The sequence below is a fragment of the Meleagris gallopavo genome, chromosome 1 (assembly GCF_000146605.3).
Source record: "Meleagris gallopavo isolate NT-WF06-2002-E0010 breed Aviagen turkey brand Nicholas breeding stock chromosome 1, Turkey_5.1, whole genome shotgun sequence".
In the NCBI taxonomy this organism is placed as follows: Eukaryota; Metazoa; Chordata; class Aves; order Galliformes; family Phasianidae; genus Meleagris; species Meleagris gallopavo.
The window spans coordinates 120,861,020-120,881,930 of record NC_015011.2 but is presented as its reverse complement, the minus strand read 5'-3'; the positions used below and the strand labels follow the sequence as shown (position 1 = coordinate 120,881,930).

Sequence of the window (20,911 nt, the reverse complement as noted above, 5' to 3'; positions counted from 1 at the left end):
AGAAAGAAAGAAAGAAAGAAAGAAAGAAAGAAAGAAAGAAAGAAAGAAAGAAAGAAAGAAAGAAAGATAACCTTTATTTAACTGTTGACCAGAATGGAATGCTGGATGGGGGATCCTTGCTCCATGATGCTATTAGTGCAGTAGCCTGAGCATCAGCAATACGTTTACCTCAAACTGGTTCTTTCCCTTTTCAGTGCAAATCTCTCTCTTTGTTTGTTCATTTGTTTTTAAACAGCATTTTTCTGAGTGGAAACTTGAAAAAAATTAGAAGTTTGAAATCTGCACAAGAACTTCTCATATACAAAACTGCATGGTTTTGGTTCCTTGTCCTTAAATCAAATATAGAATATTTGCTTTCAAACAAACATTAGTTCTTGATGGCCAGCTAGCTGATGCCTTTTGAACCAGCATAGCAAGAAAAACTGAGGCATTTAAAACTAACTGAGCTCCATGAAAACTGCAGTTTGTCATTGACCATAAGAAAAAATATAAATGTCCTTTTTTCCCAGACAAAGGAACATATTCCTGGAAAGGTCTGATAGCTGATCTATGGAAGAGTTTAAGTCTACAAAATGTAATCTTCAGGGGCTGACCCAGAATTCAAGAGTGGAGGCTGTGTTTTGTAGTAAAGGTGGGTTACCACTTCTTCCTCCACAGATAGAATAACGAAGGTTGGAAAAGACCACAGAGATTACCTAGTCCAACCACCAGCACACCAGAACCATGCCCACCAGGCTCCTACCTTCCCAGGCCTACCTGGGCTGTGACTATCATCAGGCATCTGATGATAGTTTATAGCTATTTGAAGTAAAAATTAAGCACTGAATGAGGCGTTACAAGGTATCAACCAGCATCCCTATGGTGAGAAGAGAGAGAGGGAAGGCTTGCAAACAGGGAATTTTGAATGCTAGCATAGTTCCTGCTATTATAAAGAGAAAGGCGGAGGCAAGAGAAAGGATTCTCGTAGAAGCATGGACACGCAAGCATGTTTGTCGGCAAAGGACTTGAAGAGAGGAAGCAGGCTACAGAGGGCGGACAAGATTGCCATCTAACGGCCAGAAATCAGAACACGGAGAATAGGTCCTGGTAGTAGGGCGGCAGGGCAGCGACGTGGGAGGGTAAATAAGCACAGGACTCCAGGGTGCAGCCTTGGGTCTGAGTTTCCCTTTTCATGTTTCTAACTGGAAATTCAGTCTGTAGGATTATCATCAGGATATAGTAAAGGTAATCAGAATTTTACACAGAACTGAGAACGTTGGGTACAAACTGCCAGCACTTGTTATATAGTTACTGATTATTTACTGCATAGATGGTACAGAATATCTCCTTCAGTACTTTCCCCTATTTTTTAGAAAGTAAGCACGCAGAAGGGAAGAAAGAACGTTTGTTCGTAGGGATTTCATAGAGACAATGCATTCCCTTGGTTAAAAAGTATTAATTGCTCAAATAAGCCGTTTTTCTTTCCCAGAATCTTCCCGTGATACATGATGGGGAAACAGTTTTCACCCATAGAGTGCAGTGTTTCCCTAAAAATATAGGAATGAATGCCGCAGTGAATGATCTTCAACAACACAGTAAAAGGTGATCTCCCATTCTGTGCTAAAGATGATTTGGTTGTGGCTTTGGGGTTTTTTGTTTGTTTCTTTGTGAGTTGTTGTTGTTTGTTTGTTTGTTTCCTACAGACTGCCTGAAATAAGGTGCTCTTATTAATTATGTTGTGAGGTTCATAGATACCTTGCTGTAACAAGCTCATGACAGCAACACCTTCTGACAGCATATCCATGCTTAATAAAGTGCTTAAGTATTACACTTAGCATTTGAACAGGGAATGAAATTAATTGTGTACTTAAAGCTAAGTAAATTATTAAGTTCTGTTGTTGATTGCCTTCACGTATAATGTCCAAATTTCTACCAGGATTGTTTCCTATTTTTCAGAACAGAAACAAAAATTATTTGCTTGAAAAAAAAAAAATCTTAGTTTTGAAACACATCTCTGTCTATCTGGAGGAGATTCTTTCCATTGCTTGGCTTGGAGCACCAGCAGTTCTGCTGTAGATTTCTCAGAAGCATTATGTTATTATGTTGAGATTAAGCCTTTTATTATTTATTTATTTATTTATTTATTTATTAAGTTGGAAGAAGGAAAAGAAACAATAAATTTTGTTTTAAAAAATGCCTATATTACCCGCATATTATGGCTTCTGTCCAATCAATATAGCATGTAGTTCAAACACACAGCCTGAAAACTTTGAGTGCAATCCTTCAGTCAAATAGAATGAGTAAATACAGTCAAGCAAACGGAAGAATAAAACAACTGGCCTCTACTACAGCAGTAAATTCAACATCCACATAACCTGTCATGATGTAGTTTAGTAGGAGCTCTGCTTGGAAGTGATCTGTGCTTTTGCACCTTGCAAATGCATGTCTATTTTCCTTACTTAAGAAATGAAGGTACAGAGAAGGTTGGTCATGCTCACCAAAAGATGAACTATTTTATTTTTGACAGCTCTCCATCCACAATAGAGCAGGACTACATTTCTCACTGATGTAACAAGTGGGGGATGCACCACCTTTAATCATAATGATTAAGTTGGGCTTTGGTTGTAGTCAGTGGCAAGTACCACGTACACCCAAAGAGGATTTATCTGAACTACATTAATATGTAGGTTCTGAAGGTGTGTATTTCCCTTTATGGCTGCAGAAAGGGAGCGTGGGTTACTCTCAGATTTAGATGACTAACCTTTCAGACAATAGGCTTAAAGAAAATAAATTCCAATTATTTTAGGAACGTTATGGCTTAATACACTCAGAGCATTACTGTGACAAGGTCATTCAGAGGTGATAGATGAATATATGTAGAATTCAGTGCAATACTGTTGACTGCTACTATTCTGAAGGTGTCATACAGGCAGAGAAAACTAAGAGAATATAGACTTTTTTTTTTGCTTGGAAATGGAAATAAATTATTATAATAGATATATATATTTGGTATTGTGTTTTGTCACAATTCTTAAGCATCCTTGTACTTTCAAATCCAGTTTGATATTAATGTTAGAAAACTAGGAAGCAAGTGAGAACAGCTGTGCTGGCAACTACATAAACAGAGTGAGAGACATGCCAGAAATTTTTCTGTGGGCAGAGGAAGAATCTGGTAGATATGCAGTTAAGAATGTGTGAGAAGGCCTGGAGAAGGAAGGGGCAAACATAAGAAAAGATAAACTGTGATTTATTTTGTTTTGCACATTAAAACACACTCTTAAAACTATTTAGCATGATGGTAGTTAGTTATTTTGAAACTTTCACCTACTGAAGACTTAAAGAAGTATATTGTGAACTTCAAAATAAAATCAGGATACGTTTTTTCCTTGTGGAACTACAAGAGGTAAAGGAGCTCCTTTCAAGAGAAGTAAAAATATCTACTGATCCTGTGCAATAAATAAATAAATAAATAAATAAATAAATAATAAAGTGAACACAATAGTATACTTTAAAAAACAAAACAAAACAAAACAGACACAGGAGTTCTAAAGTTCACAATGTCTTACAACACATCCCATAATTTTCAAAGAGGTATGAGTGAACGGGAGTAAGGTGATGTACTCCATGTCCTGCCCTGAGAATCACTAATTGCATTCACCACAAGAAATATAAGAATAAAACACTGGTTTCCAATATATTAGCCTGTGGGTTTTTTTTCTGCAGTAGGAAATGGCTGAATGACACCATGGGGCAAATGTGCTTATTTTAACTGCAGTTCCAATCAGTGTGTGGAGCCTTTTAAGGATCTAACCAGCAGTGGGCTGTCTGCCTGAGATCAGTTTCTTCCTACAGCTAGATAAAGAAAATACAGATATATGATTAAGCATTTATCTGCATATTCTACTAGCACAGAAAGCTTAAGTCTTTGAAAAGGAACTACTCATTTCCTGTTTCTTTCAAACACCTCATCCTCTGCCCTGCCAAATACAGAAGAAAGCACTTTGTCCTGTGAAAGGCTGTGAGTAAGCTTTAAAACACGGATTAGAAAAGGAAATAGGTAAGGAAGTATCCACTTTATCTATCCTTCTCACAAAGCTCCTGTCATATTAGCATGTGTTAATAACATCTTTATTCAGACCATGTACATTTCTGATCCTTCTTTTATCCATGTGATCATTATTATACAAAGTTTTGTATTCTGGAGCATTCCAATCCAGTCTTTCTCACAGCACTCGACAGCAGCTGCTCCCATGGTTATTCAACGTCCTGTGGCCGCCTCATTACAACATCAGTATCTGTGACTCTTCTGTAGAATTCCATGATTCAGCTGAGCAGCAGAGCCACAGCAGACACCACAGAAGCTTCCCTCACAAACCAAGTGCTGATATTTGGATCCACCTTAACGTCTCAGCAGTGCAAACCTCTCCTTGGTCTTGATGAACTTTGACAGGTGCTGTGATTCAAGTCTCCACCAAATGGAAGGGAGAAGCCAATCCTCTAACCCAACTCAGACAGCTGCCTGTATCTAAAATCATTACACCGACCTGAAGACTCATCCTTTGTCTTTGCTTAAAGAACCACCGGCTTAAGACAATGGGGTGCTGGGACAGAATCCCATAGCTGTGGCCAATTGCTGTAGGTGGAGTGAGGCCTACATTTCCACGGTGGACCAATGGGCTCATAGCAGGGAGGAAGGCATGCAGGGGGTGCGGAGTATGGTAGTGGCCTGGGCTGCCAACCTACAGGAAAAGCCTGCTTTGTTCCAGTCCCAAGTGAAGATGAGGCCACAAAAGGAATGTAAGTTCCCACTCCAATTCTGTGTGCGGTGCAGGTTTCTCCAGAGATAAGAAGTGGCAGAAAAACAAACAACAACAACAGCAAGAAAATCTGAAAAAGAAGAATACAACTTGCATTGAAAAGCTACGTGGAAAATCCTTTGGGGTGGCATAGTTGTCTCCTGGCCATTAATGCATTAATGGGAAAATTATCAGTGTAATTCTTAGGTAGGAGGAATTATCAATACTTATGGAGCCACTATTGCTCCTGAGTGTCTTCTCACTGCTAAGGACCAGGTCTAAGGCATAGTTAAGCCTTTCCATTCATGAACTATTTCTTATAAGATACTCGTGCCTCTTCATTTCACGAGACTTTCATTAATATCACTATTAGCTCCATGGATTTATTTGTAAAAACTGTACTTCCTTACTCTCAAAAATACTGCATAGATCTCTTAAACTCTGCTTAAACTGCTTAAACTCTAAGTTTTGTATTTCCTCCCAGCTGATAAATAAGCTATCAGATAATAATATGGTCTTCCTCTCTCGTGTATTCAAAGCCCTCAGTGATCCCAGTGATTTACCTGGAAAATGCAGGAGTAGGAAAGACTACGTCCTTGTGTAACCTATTTCATGTGGGATCCTCATCACTCATCCACAGACACCAGGTCAAGTCATCTGCTTAATGTCTACTTTATCTGAAATTATGTACCTAGATACATCTTAGAATATAAATCTGGGTGATTTAGTGGCTGCAGAAGGCGGGATTCAAGTCACCTAAAGTTAGCTATTTAAAAGTTTAGTGGCTACTATAACATAGTCCCTTTATATTCCCCTAGAGTCAGTGGGATAGCAGGGAGAGGAAGCCATGGGAGTGATTTAATTCTCCTAGATGTCTGTCTTTGTATGGGATGAATCACCTACCTTTGTACTGATTAGGAAGAGAGCCTGGATTACAGCTGCATATTGACTTGAAGTTGAATGACTTTTGCAATCTGTGACATTTTCAGCATCCGGGGCAATCAGAAAACACTCTTGCTGCTCAGTGGGATGTATATTCCTGCCCACCACTTCTGCAAGCAAGAGTAAAATTTCTAAGCAACTTCTTTATTTTTGAAAATCTGCTAATAAACTTTCCTCTCTCAAAACACCTCTCACTGTGATAGAGAACCAACTATTGATTCTTCCTCACAGCAGATACTTTTCCTATAGGAAGACTCCTGTTAACAGCTATTTATCATCACATTGTCTTCTGAGTATTTAATTTTTCCTGAAGTTCGAAGTTAGGCTGCCAGGACTACAGCTCTGGATTTATCTATATTATACTGTTAAAAATGGGTGTTGTATTTGACCTTTACTGCTGTTGAGAAACTTCTCTTATCTTTTGCATACTCTCTGAAGAACTACCTCTGCTTAAGGGATTACTTTGGTTTGCTCTGTAAATATTTTAAGTAAAATTTCATCAGAATGGGTCAGCTTGAATAATTAGTCACAATGTCTAATCCAATCTTCACTTCCGACTCCACTCTGTCTGAATTAATGTGATTAAGCTTGGCACAATTTACGTTTTGGAAAGACCAGAGGTAAAAGACACCTCAGCTTTATCTGCCCCATCTGCTTTTCATTCTCTCTTTACTTAACAATGAGCTATGACATGGGTGTCCAATCTTTTGTCTTACCTGGGCCACACTGAGTAAATAGGAATCGTCTTGGGCCGCATATCAAATTTATAATGTAGTTAATGTATATAAGCTACAAAACTTATTTTTAATGCATTTTTATTAAAGAATAAAAAACAGAGAGCAAAAAAACCATAACAGCAGTGGGATATTTGATTCGGTTTTTGCGAAACTGATGCTTTGATGTCTAGTTTGATGGCAGCGGTTGCAACTCTTAGTGAGTTCTCAGGGTGTTGGTCAGAGATTTTTGATGAAATGTTCCCCTTCCTGTGCTTCATCCTTTACAATAATTGCTCACAAATATACAGACTGCCAAAAAGTGACACAAATAAGAAGTGATTGTGAAGTGAATAATGTTTTTCTCTGTTAAGACAGAGCTTACAAAAGACTGATAAAGACGTGATCAAATTTTGGAGTTGAATATCTGACTGCAACTCTACACCATTTCTCCATTTGAAAATTCTCTGATAAAGTATTTATATCAACAAAAAATGGAGTTGCAAATATACAAAAAAATATTGATTTTTTTTTTTCAAATCTTGAAACCTATTCTCAAATTCCTTTCTCATAATGGAAAACACAGCTGTGTTTAGCAAACAGGACTGTGTTTAGCAAACACATCAAAATGCATGAAATTATTTGCCATAACTTGAGTTTGCCATATTTTAAGTTTCATTTCAAATGTTAATAGAGCACTGATAAGTTGATTTTCACCTTGAAGATCCATGTTTAACTTATTTCAAGGAGTGGTGAAATCCACCAAAAATGTTCAGTCTGTGAGTCATTTTTCATCTTCACATTCTGGTGTAAATTTTTCTTTGATTCCATAAAAGACTTGATTTCATTTCACAAATCATAAAATCTTTTTTTGCATTTTACCCCAACTTAACCACTTTCCTTCAGAAAAGTAAATGATGTCCCCATAATCAACATCCATACTTTTAAGGAACTCCTGGAATTGGCAATGATTTAATCCCTTGGACTTTATGAAATTCAAACTTTTGATGACAATTTACATGACATTATCAATTTTTAAATCTTTCACACATAAATTTTCTTGATGTATGATGCCATGATAGTTCATCAAACATGAATTGTCAGCAGCAATTGCATTGTCTTCTATTAATTTTATTAAGTCTCTCTTTTTTTACCAACCATCAATGGGGCACCATTAGTAGCTACATCAGATACGTTGACCAATATTAAAGAAAATCACGTTAATGTATTTTTTTTACTGCTTCATACAAATCAAGAGGTTTAATTGTGTTTTTGCACTTAAGAAAGCTATTTCTTCAGTGACATTATGTCCATTATCAATACCTCTAATGAAAATGGCAAGTTGAGCCATATCTGTAGCATCAGTACTTTTACTTATTGCCAAAGCAAAAAAATTTGAAATTAGCAGCTTCACTCTCCAAAATTCTTTCAGTAGATTTTCCTATTTCTTCTGTTCACATAGCTAAAGTCTGGTGAGATAAACTGATTTTAGAAAAACCTGTTGTTTTTGTGTTTTTAATCAGGACACATTATATCTGTCATTCTTTCCACATGTTGCTTAATAAACTTACCTTCAATAAATGGTTTTGATTGTTTTGCAATCAGATTTTTCACCATGTAACTAGCTTTTGTAACAAATTCCATTTGACTTTTTCAAAAAGACTATGTTGAGGTGACAGACTTTTTTGTAGTTTCGCTATTTTGTCTCCATGAAACATTTTTTAATATTCATCAAATTTGGCAGCATGATTCTGCACATAACGTCTTTTCAAATGGCAATCTTTGAAAACTGATTTCCTTGCATATTGAACACAGTGCCATATTATTTGTCTTGACAGAAATAAAAAAAAAAGTACTCATTTTTCCATTTTTCATTAAGTACTCTTCTTTCACCCATGATTTTTCTTTTTTTGGGGTTCCGTTTTCTTCTAAGATGCCATTAGGCAAGTTGAAATATTAGTGTCGGCAATCACTGTGCTTTACTCAAGAAGTGGCATAAGCACACGGCACATGTAATGCATGCAGGTTTTAATGCGACTGAGTGTGTGCTACGGCCATGAGAGGAAGAGTCACCACTGCACTATGCAGCTAGCTAGCTGCTTTTTCCTATGCTTTACCATTTTAATAACAACAGTAGGTGCTGATAGAATATATTTTGCACATCAAAGCAAATGGGACAGATGATAGGAACACACCAGATGTAGAGGATCTACATGTGTGTGGTCCCAATACAGACAGAAAAGGGAAACACAACTGCAAGTAGAATTCACCTTCCCTTACAGGCTTCCCAGGTCCTTAATAAGCTTGATGTGCAGCAGCTACATCAGGGAAGATTTGATTTTCCCCTCCTTAAGTGTTCAGTGAAGTATTGCCTATGATGGGCATCTGAATTATGGCAGACTGGATTTCACCTATCTGCTGATGTATCTGTAAAACTTCAGAGGAATATTGATATTAAGTAACCACAAGAGAGCTTTAATACATCATTTCAAAAGTTGCAGATTTATGTAAACTATTTAAGATGCTAAGAGAAAAATTATCATACATTCCCATTTATATAAAGTCTCTTGAATTTATAAATTTATTTATAAAGAGTCTCTTGAATTCTTCCCAAAAAAAGGCTAGGGACAAAACTTTGTGTCAGAAAATAGTTAATCCATTCTCTGAGGGAGGTTGATTAGTCTCATTTTGTACTTCATTCTTTCTCAATTTACCAGCACTTCATTTATCTCTCATTCCTTTGCCCATTAATTGAAAATATACACTAACTTTCCCTTCATAAAACAGTTTTGATGAGAAGCAGCAAAAGAAATGTCTGATTCCCCCGCTCTTAGATAACGTCAAACTCACTCAGTCCTCCTTATAGTATGATGGTAATGGAGGAACGGGAAAAAGAATGACCTATTTTGGCACCAAACCACAGGACAAAAGAGAATGCTAACATAATACTAATTTAGATATTATCTATAGCATATTTTTGCTTGCACAAAGAAAATAATGGATGCTTTTAAAGATTTAAATTTGAATTACTATGTGAGCTGGGTGCAGATGGGAAAGTACCCAGATTAATAAGCATAAATGAGATTTTACGTAGGCTGACTTTTCATTTAGTCTTTCACTGATTTATAAAAGGTTTTTGGATGTCAGAAAGAAGACTCGGTGGCTGGAGAAGAAAAAAAAAAAAGCAGTCCCATATGTCACTTCTTCATCCATGGCTAGCTCCAGATATAAGACTAATACAATGTGCTCAGGTGGCCAAGAAGGCCAAAAGCATCCTGGCTTGTATCAGATATAGTGCAGCCAGCAGAAGCAGGGAGGTGATCGTCCCCATCTACTCAGCACTGGTGGGGCAGCATCTCAAGCTCTGCTTTCAATTTTGGGCCCCTCACTACAAGAAAGACACTGAGGGTATGAAGCTTGTCTAGAGAAGAGAAGCATATCCAGATGAGAGAGAATGGCCTCCAGTAGCACCAAGGGAGGTTCAGGCTCAATATTGGGAAGAATTTCTTCTCGGAAGAAATTTCTTCTTCATTGGAACGAGCTGCCCAGGGGGGTGGTAGAATCACCATCTCTGGAGGTGTTCAAGAAATGCGTTGATGTTGTGCTGAGGGACAAGGTCTAGAGTAGTCACAGATTGATGGTTGGACTAGGTGATCTTAGTGGTCTTTCCAGACTTAATGATTCTATGATTCTAATCAAACTACTGAAGTCCAAAAAATTGCTCAAAGCTCACATTGAGCAATCAATTAATAGGTGCACTAATATAATTCATGCACAAGTACACTTGATCATACCTCAGCAAAATAATACCCCCCACAGATACCCACTTACCCACTCCTGGTTTCATGGTAAGAGAGGAGAGAAGGAACAAAAGAAGAAAGTCGTGAAAGCCATGAGAAACATCTGTCTGAAAGGAACCTGATCAGACTGCACGTGTTTACTTTCAAAGAAAAAAAGAAAAAGAAAAAGGATCCTGATGAAGATTAAAGAAAGAAAAGAAACAACACACAGTGAAAAAAGAGTAACAGAGGATATCCCTTTATCACCTGTTCTCATGCAACAAAAATGGGTCTCCATTGTTAGTGGAAGATAGTGCATATGTAGGGGGTGAAATGATTTTTTATACAGCTAAAATTTAGTTTGGGGAGTTCTTGTCATAAGGCATTAACAAGAGCATGTAAAAATAACAGAAAGGCTTATGAAGTAGATATAGTCCTATACTCTTCCATTCCCCTGAAGGTATACTGAGCCTCATGCTTCACTCAGTACTGAATGCCAAGGACACGAGTGGGTCTTTGAAACTCTCCCATATTCATCACACACTACACTCAAACTGGGTCATTTCTCTGTACTCCATCTTTCTTGCTGCTTCTAATCTATGGCACTAGTATTTTAATTTTTTTCTCACTGTCTCAGTTTGGAGTAACATAGTAGATATCTCCCAAGGGATTTTTTTTTTCATGTAAGGTAGTTACTGATTCTCTTTCATCCTCTGCTCTACGAGCTCTTTTATTATAATGTGTTAGGAAGCAACATCTTAATATTTTCCAGAAGCAAAATTAACTCATCATAGAATATTTTCTGAGCATATGTTAAAAATCTAATTATAATTCAGCTAATGAATCCATATACACCTTCAATTAAATAAAATGTAGGCAGCCCTATCTACCCACCAAGGCGTTTGCCCAGCAGTTGACGGTAATGCGATTATGTGTATTGCTAGCAGATCTGCTGCTTCAAATCTTCTGGGGTGACTTACTGACTATAATATTTCAGATGATTATGTTATTGCAATTTCTTGCTTTTTAGCTGCAATACAGCTTCAGTACCCCAGCTCAGTGACTATTGATCCGGGAGCTGAGAACAACTATAAAAATGCCATGAGAAACAATAAGAGAAAATTATTTTAAACCATAATCGCAGATCTAATTTTCCCGAGAAATTTCCAGGTGTTCATTGAGAAAAAAACATCAAAACCCATTTATTAATGTCAATACATATAAGTATGTCTGCTGGAAGATACGTACAATTTGCTGCAGCTTCCCAACTACAGAGCAACTGAGATCATGAAGATTCCTGCTCTGCATCTGATGTGTGCTTACATTCATGGCTGTCAGGTTAATTTGCCAAATGTTTTTACTGCAGCCACTACAAAGTGAATGAACCCCTCTACTTGACTGCAGGTTTCCCATTTCTGAGTCCCTGATTATAACTAAAAAGAGGAAACTGAAAAACTACAGCATTTCCTCTTGACTTATTCTCTTCACAATCCTTGCTTTTCCCTCTTCCATTAGGGAGACAAAGTCCATAAATCGTAGTGTTTCTTTTTTTTATTTTTATTTTTTGATGTTAAAAACAGACAAAACTAGTCCTCAAAATCTTCATTTCAACTTCAAAATAAATTATTATTTTCCAAGTATTATGAAACAGCAGCTGTCAGCAAATCCAGCAAATCTAATGAAAGTTATTTTTGGAGCACATAACCACAAAGCTGGAAGCCCACATATGTATATGGTTAAGGGATACTGAAGTGATTGTTCTCAGTAGCATGAGCTGAAGAAATTTGAACAAACATCAACAAAATATTGTTCTAGAGATTCATTCCAATGGCCATGAGAATGTCCTCCTGTTGCTAATAAAGTTACATTCTTATTCTTTGTCTAAACTCATACTGTTCCAGGACATAACATGTAACTTCCTTTTCTTCATATTATGGAATTTTAGAAAAGGAGCGTACTATTTAATGATTAAGCAGCATTAAAAAGATTATGGCCAGAAGGGTGAGATCCATCCCTCTACACTGCCCTGGTGAGGCCACATCTGCAGTACTGTGTCCAGTTCTGGGCTCCTCAGTTCAAGAAAGACAGAACTTCTGGAGAGAGCTGAGTGGATGGCCACAGAGATGACTGGGGACCTGGAGCATCTCACTTATGAGGAAAGACTGAGAAACCTGGGACTGTTCAGCCTGGAGAAGAGAAGGCTGAGGGGGATCTGATCAGTGCTTACAAATAGCTGAAGGGCAGAAGTCAAGCGGATGGGATCAGGCTCTGTTCAGTGGTGCCCAGCAACAGGACAAGGAGCAATGGGCACAAACTGGAATACAGGAAGTTCCATACAAACATGAGGAAGAACTTCTTTATGGTAAGGGTGACAGAGAACAGAACAGGCTGTCCAGAGAGGTTGTACAATCTTCTCCAGAGATATTCAAAACCCACCTGGGTGCTTTCCTGTGTAACTTGCTGTAGGGGACCTGCTTTAGCAATAGGTTGGACTAGATGATCTCCAGAGGTCCATTCCAACCACTACAATTCTGTGATTCTTTGAAATCCATTTTGGATGAGGAGCCTCAGTTTGTCTTCTTAAATAATTTTGTTTAAGTTGGTAATCTGTCCAAATAGGAATGATCTGCCATTGCCCTGCTTCCTTGTTTTCATCTCATTGGTATATAAACTGGGCATTCTATAGTAAGCATTACTGCCTTAGCAGGATATTTTCTAGCAGTTAAAAGCTATTAATCTGAATCTCTCTCACCCTAAGGAATATACCTAAAACCACAGAGCCAACAATGTATTATAATACAATATTATATTACAAATACATATCTAACTATTAAATCACATTGCATTGTATTATGTTACATTATGTGGTACATGTTATGATGTTGTACTGATACAGTAATTATATTATTTGTATATTACACTACATTTACATTACATTACATTATGTGTGAATTATATACATTTATGGAACAGTTTCCCCAGGGAAGTGGTGAAGTCCCTGTCCCTGGAGCTATTTGTATGATGTGTGAACACGGCAGTAAGGTACAAGGTTTAGTAATAGGACTCGATAGGTCAGGTTGGTGATTAAACTTGATCCAGAAAGTCTTTTCCAACTGAAATGATTCTATGATATTCTTATTCTATATATAGTATGCTCATAAACACATGTGTAATGATTATCATCAGTACAATCTTTTGCAATATTTTATGAAAAGAAAAAAAGGGGGGGAAATGTCATGCTTTTGAGGAATCAGGCTTCCTTGTGTCTCTTAGTCATGGTCTGAGTGAGCACTAAGGCATTCTCAGGTGATTCCATTTCTGGATCTTTGTCAAGAGTGAGGCACTGGACACTCAGAGGTGTCATACTTCATGTATGTCAGGACACAATGCATACCTTTTCTTTTGAAAATGCTCTTCAGTATCAGAAGTTTAGCCCGCCGTTAATACGGATGTCTGACCTGTGCAAAATGACAATCACTGCCAGTTAATTCCTATAAGTTATACATATTCAAGTGTATTTCTACCAAGTATGCCATTGTGGAAAGACTAACACTCCCAGATGTGCAGTGAAGTTTATCAGGAGAAAATTACTAGCAGAATTTGCAAGTGAGTGTAAAATCAACAGAGTAACTGCTATGTCTACTGTGTATTGCAGAGCCAGATACGACTTTCTGGATTTCAGACACAGCTCTCTACAGCTGCCCTGTGCAGGCATGCCTTCACTGTGGACCTGGAAACACAGCACATTTTGGCTTTTATTGTCATGTCCTAGATAGGCAGCACTATAAGCGTATGTCAATACAAACTGCAGCCCACTGATGGCAGCAGTTCGTTACTAGTGGACACAACCCTGCTAGAACAGCACGGGCTCTGTATACTTGCATGATTTATGGGAGCAAACAATGAACTTTTACATCTAATTCAATCTGCAGGGCTGCTCCTGTTTCTCATCCCATAATTCTGATTTTATCAAGGCTGTAGCTGTGAAATAAAATGTATTCTGAATGTAGGAGACAAATCAGCAGAAGATGAATAGGCTACATATACATGTAGATGTGTTCCCGTTTGGAACTTTGATAATCTCTGGTTTCCCATGTGTTCTTTTTGAGGCACTTTGAGCAGCTGAAAAAAATGGAAGTTGGTCTCAGAATCATCCTTATTAATATCAGTAGAAAAACATCCATGAACTAAAAAATGGAAACCTGCCTATTTTTGCTCTTTCTGTTCCACATGGCAGTTTGCATTCTGGTGCACAGTAGTGATGTACCTCACTATAAGAAATGAGCTCCCTGCATGCCTGCCTGCAGTAACATGTTCTGGTCTCACTGCTACGTCAATGCACATTCATGTTGTTGTTTTTCCTGTGCATGTTTGTGGTAACTTCCTACCAGCCCTAAAACATGCCAGGAAATGCTTTTGTTTCAGTCAGATATAAACAAACTTGTGCCCAGCGATAACGAGCAGCAGAGGTGACAACTGCAAACAGATGCAACAGACCCCACTGCTATCTGGTACTGTGAGCAGCTCTGGGGTCCTCTTTCTGCAAAACAACTGGACCCTGCTCCATCTGCCTCTGCCACCACTTTTCTCCTGCTTCTGACTGTGTCCTTGGGTAAATTTCTCTGAGCCTGGCACTGCAAACAGAAAAATCACAAGAGTTATCAATCTTTAACCTTTAGAACTGCTCCATATCCTTCTGCATGGAATAACCTGAAAACTTCCAAGTAATTGAAAAAAGCAATGCTTTCCCAAGCTTACTGCCTGCCTGCCCTAATTGTCCCAGTAATGATGGTAGATTATTTGAAAAAGAAATACAGAGAAGTCTCGGAACACCCTAAGTGCCTGCCATATACAGTTGTATTCAACCCAGCCGCTCATGGTACCTTTCTCCTATGGTTGACCCTTGCAGTCCCCACCTCTGCTTGCACTCAGACCTCAAAACTTCCTTCCACTTAGAAAAGGAAGGGCAAAGAACTGCAAAGGCTCAGCAGCTACATGGAGGCCAGGAGAGAGCTTTTGCCTCTCACAGGTTGCGCTGTGAGAGCTGTGCCTTTTGTCCTCAAAAAGGAAATGCCACACACCCCGTGTCCCTGTCACTTGAGTCAGCTGAAGTGCATGGCTGTGGCAGCCCAAACGCTTCTCCTTCACTTTTCACAAAGCAGTTCTGTGAAGAAAGCCTCCTGCCAATAACAGCTTTACAATGAAGCTCCCCCAGCAGCTTCATCTTTCACTCCCTCACCTAGCAAAGAATGAGATGAGCCAGGGTGTGAGCAGATCCCACAGCCATCTCTACACGTGATTGTGCAGCAAGCTTAGGGGATTTTGTTGTTATTGTCTGTTTGTCGGAAATAAATTAATTAAAGAAGGGATTTGTGGAGAAAAACAAATAGATCAATCAGATAGGCAAACACACTGAGAAATCTTGCCTGCCTACAGTCTTACAAGTGATAAGAACAAAGACTGTTGAACCTGAATGGGTTTAGGGGGGAGCCAGAACACAAAGGAGCTCAATAGCTGAGTATGCTTAAGGTGGTTTCAAAGTGAATGCATCAACAGGGGCCGGCAGCATCTCACAGGAGATTACATCCACCCATGAAAACCAACACAAAGCAATAAACCTGGAGTGAGCTCCAGACTGCTGCATGTTTAAACTTAGCTCAGAGATAGCTATGCTGGGCCTGCACAGCACAGGCACGTTCTCCAGGGTTCTGCTATTTTACAAGCTAAATTAATAATTCTGCTGTGCACCAACGCATACTGACTTGTGCTACTGTTCTGTATCACGTCCAGTTATGTTATGGAAACATCAGCTTTGGAGGGATGGAACTGCACTCTTGGCGTGACACATTTCACCAATTTCATGATTTCAGGTACATGTTGATACTGTGCAGTTTGCCTCTGAGGACAGTGTGCAGAAGAGGTGACCTAAGGAGGTTGCCTGGGCAGCCCCTTGGGTCAGCCCACTGCTGGGTTACCATGGCTACCTACAGCCTGTTTGCCTTGGTCATCTCTTTATCGATGAGATTCTGATCAGAATGACTTCTTGTCTTTGGCATATGTGGACTCGTGCATTGAATAAAGAGACCACAGTCATTTGAATGTATATCTAGCTTTATCTTTGCATTGAAAGAAACTTGTATTCAATGGTAATACAACAATCCAATCTCCCCATTGGCCTGAGAGCTCTGTTTGCCCTCTCTGTTGACACCTATGCACATGACTTATAGGGGAGATTAATGTTTGGAGGATAAGGGGTTGTTGGACAGGGCCAAGCAGCTCTAGAGTAGTGATGCATTCCAAGTTTATGATGCGTTACGCTAATGGTGCTACTTACATGCTTTCAAAACTATTACTTTTCCTCATCTGAATTAGAGGAAAGAAAAATAGCTGCAAATTTCAGAAAGTGATGACATGCACTTGTGAAAATTTGGCATGGAAACACCTCCTTCAGCCAGGAGATGTGCTGGGACATTGTTTTCACTTCTCTCAGATACTTTGTGGATCAGACACTTTTTCTAGAGCTAGCTTTCAATCTCAGCTTTTGCACACACATCTGGTAGGAAAGCACTCCAGACAGAGGAGGTAGTTTGGAAACTCGTAAGTCACAAATCTTCTCAAATTAGCCCTGGTCATAGCAATAGCACCATAGCAATGGTAATGGGAGGACGGTTGGACTAGATGATCTTGTAGGTCCTTTCCAAACTTGTGATTCCACGATTCTGTGATTCTATGGTGAAACACATAAGACAGAGAATCAAAAGCTGGGTTGTTCCCTGCAGACTCAAAGAAATCTTTCTGAAGGCTGGAAACAGACTGCTTTCCCCTCTGTTAATTAAAATTTTCCAAACACAATGAGAGTAAATTCCTAGCATCCCTCAAAAGCTAGAAACCACAGCTAAAGGCCTCCTGGTCTTGCTGGCTTTGTTACAGGCTGTATGCTGCCTTCTGCTCCAAGTTTGAAGTAACCTAGCCCAAAGACTGGAGCTTTGCTACAGCTTCCGTGTGTGTTCAGAGCAAGACACAGCACTCTTCTCTTATTGCTCACGGGTGTAGGGAAGGCAGTAAACCAGAGTCAGGCAGATTGGTGTGGGAGAGGAGCATCTGCTGCTCTGGGGTACTGCGCTTCCTGTGCAGCAGCTATCTGAGTTTACTAAGCTGCATTCTCCGCTCCCACAAGCTTACAGTCCTGACCTGTTGCAAAATTCCCTTTGTCAAGCACAGTAAAAAAGGAAATGTCACTATTTGCAAAGCCAGTATCTGTCCAGCTAGAGCAGGCATTTTGCAATTCCTCTGCTGAAACCAAGCTTTGTGGAGATGGAAAGGCTCTCCCTTTACACACACTTTTCTGTGAATTACCTATTTTTCTGTATTTTGTCCATAGCATTCACCGGAATGTTACCCAAAACAAATGCTGTGCTCTGCTACTGGACTAGCTGAGCACCCCAAATCTCTATGTCACCATAGAGATATGCTGGCCACATACTGCTGGCAGTGAGGCACTGCAGCCAGAAATGACAAAATGTGATTGTCTCCTCCTCACTTACACCCTGAGGATTTCTGCCAGCTCGTGTTTCCTCTAATGGTATATGGAATGAGAGGATGCATTCTCCCTCAGCAAGTCAACCCTGTGAAAATATGATTTCACATGTGAAACTGTGGCCTGGAAAACAATCATTTGGCTTCTCTTCCTCTAATTTATTTCCCATATGATAGAGAAATTTACACACAGTTTATTTTTATCTTGAGAGTCATCTGATCTGCCAGGGATTCCATTATGAATAATAAGCTGAAATGGGAATTAATCTTGAGTGCTTTATCACAGACATTTTGTGTCCCCTTGATTCCTTTATTTTACTGTATTTTAATAAACGCAATAACTGTATGGAAGAATTAGCACGAGGTCAGAAGATCTGAGTTCCCGATCATGCTTCAAAACATTCTTCAGACAGAGTTCAAGCACAAGCTAAAGTCAATTTAGATACAAACACTCCCACCGACATCAATTAATATCTGATTAAGCCCCTCTGCTGTGTGCCCTTGAGAAACTCTTTTATTCCCTCAGTCTCACACTCTCACAAATGAGAATAGCTGATACTTACTGGAAAAGGCATGTTGAGCTTTGTCTCAAGGCTACAAGTGTGGCCATACGAAGGAGACAAAAGAAGTACAGGTTTCCACTTACTAAGTTTCCCATTCTGAGACTTCCCTACAGTGTAAGGCAGAACCTGCTGCCTCGAAACAGTTTAAGCCCTCTATGTTTTTAGCTGAAAACCGTAGAGAGTCCACATTCCTTCTTGCAAATGAGATGAGCTCTGTGTTGAAAAGTGCTCTCCTTTAGCATGCAAATGCATGGGAAACTGCATGCCTGGAAGGGTATTACATCACCGAATATTTGTTGGCTGCTGACACCAAACAAACAAACAAGCAAATGATTAAGAAATGCAGAAGCTCATCAATATCAGTAATAAGAACTCCTAAGAATCACAGAATGGTTGGGGTGGGAAGGGACCTCAAAGGTCAAAGATAAGCTAACTGTCTTTTAGATGATATGACCTAGGGAATTTATTGAGGATGGCAGCTTTGCCACACTCTAGTATCCATGGAGTTTGTTACCCCCTGATGCAGTTTGGCACGGGGCAGTTTTGCATGGATGTTGGCCGACTCCATGTTGTCCATATAGTGACAAAAGGACACGCAGATATGCCATTTCTGTAATTATGTCACTAAGACAAGATACCGTAGTTAGGATCGACTTGTACAGATTCAGCTTGCATCCTGCCAATGGAACGTAACACCTTCCTTTTACTCACACACATAGTAAGGTGCGCATGGCTTTTCTAAGGGGCTGGGGCTATGTCAGTACCAATTCACTGAAAGATAGATACAGGAAGGCAGAGAAGCAGTAGAAGTGTAAAGCTTTTCTCTGTCTCTCAGGACTGTAATTGAATCTCAACTCAGCAGCGGGGCCTTGTTCACGCACATCAGCAAAGCTCCATTTAAGCATGTGGATCGCACTGATTTAGGCAACCTGTGGCTCTGTCCCAAAATGAGCAAAAGTGAAGGAAGGCAGTGCTGCTGCTAGACAAACTGCTATTGAAAAATCAGACCCAGCCCCATTAGCATCCCCTGTTCTTCAGTTTCAGGAGTGCATTACCACACAGGCTGGGGCAACGTCGCTTTGACCAAACACATGCATGAGTGACTGCAGTAGTCACAGAGGAGAAAACTTCTAAAGAAAATTTCTATTAAATTTACCATCACTTAGGAGGCAAAAAAAAAAAAAATCTTTGATAAAGATGAAAACTGAAGCTGTAACATGTCTGGGGATGCTGATGAAGTGATAATTAGGGAGATTGCACAATCCCCAGTCACAAGGTTCAGCACTCAAAAGTGTCAAAGAAGCAAAAGGCCATGAAGTCATTTTGAAGAACTCACTCAAAAGCTGGCAAAGTCAGCCTACTTTGAACATGGCACATCCCTCTGAAATGCTTTTATGTTGTTATTATGGAAATCTGTAAATATTGCCAAATGATATGCTGTGCTCCTTGCCATTTCTTCCCAAAGCAATTCCTGTGACCTTCAGTCCTGCACCATTCCTGGCTCATCGAAGTACCTCCAGTTCATACCACATCTCCCAGCAATAATCTCTGTCCATCTCACTTTTGGAGGCATTCATGGACAAGGGAAATAAGGCAGATGTTAGCCCCTGCACCACCAAAAATGAAGGAGTTCAGCTTTTGGCTGAACTGCAATGAATCTTCTTCCCTGGAAATATTTAAGACCTAACTGAACACTTCCCTTTACAATCTACTGTGGGAAATCTGCTTTAGCAGGGGGTGGGACTAGATAGATCTCTGGAGGTCACTTCCAATCCCTACAGTTCTGTGATTTTGCAAACTGGAAAACCCAGTCTGCTATTGCAAAACCCTATTGGGATGGCCATGGGGACAAGATATTATTCCACGACAGTACATCTGGCAGTGCTGTGAAAAACGGCCAGCCAAGGCAGAGAGGCAGGCCTCGAGAGCAGCAGCATCCCCAAGGAATGTACTGAAATGTATTTACAGCTCTGCTTGCATACATTAATCCTGTTCGCTTCCAACTCAGCACCAACCACACCGCACCCGACGTGCTGCAGAAGGGCACACACAGCCACACAGCCCCACGCACGCGTCCCACAGCAGCAGCACTGTATGCACGCCTCCCCTCTCTTTCCCCCCCCCACCGCCGCGTTGCTGCCAGACAAAGGCGCGGAGCTTCCCTTCTCGTTGTCATCCCTGCACTCTATGTACGAATATTTCCGTTTATTGCCCGGCGCCGTAAACACAGAACGCAGAGCCTCCCGTTCACCCCACCCATCACCAGTCGCCCCACGATGCTGCCCTTAAGGCTGCTGGGGACCCGCTGCCGGCGTGCCCATGAGGACAGCGGATGCTGCGGCGCGGGGAGGGACTGGACCCGCGTTCACGGCGCGGTGCCCTGGCAGCAGCCCGGGAGCGGCCACGCAGCGGCCGGGGCCATTGTCTGCGGGGCTGGCGCGGAGAGGCACGGCTCTCCTTTGCGGCCGGATTGCAAGGGCAGCGATGGGCTTTATTCTTTCCCTTGTGGCGCGGTTGCAAAGGAGGTCGGGGGAGGGAGAGGGGGAAGCATCCGCAGCTCTTAAAGGCCCGAGGGTTTCGTGTTTCCTTCGAAATGAGGAAAT

General features: G+C 40.2%; 1 protein-coding gene across 1 annotated transcript in view; it reads right to left on the bottom strand.

The window, feature by feature from the left end:
- The window catches only part of LOC104915579 (maestro heat-like repeat-containing protein family member 2B), a 445,385-nt gene that overhangs the window by 80,815 nt on the left and 343,659 nt on the right, over window positions 1-20,911 (bottom strand). The window lies entirely within an intron of this gene.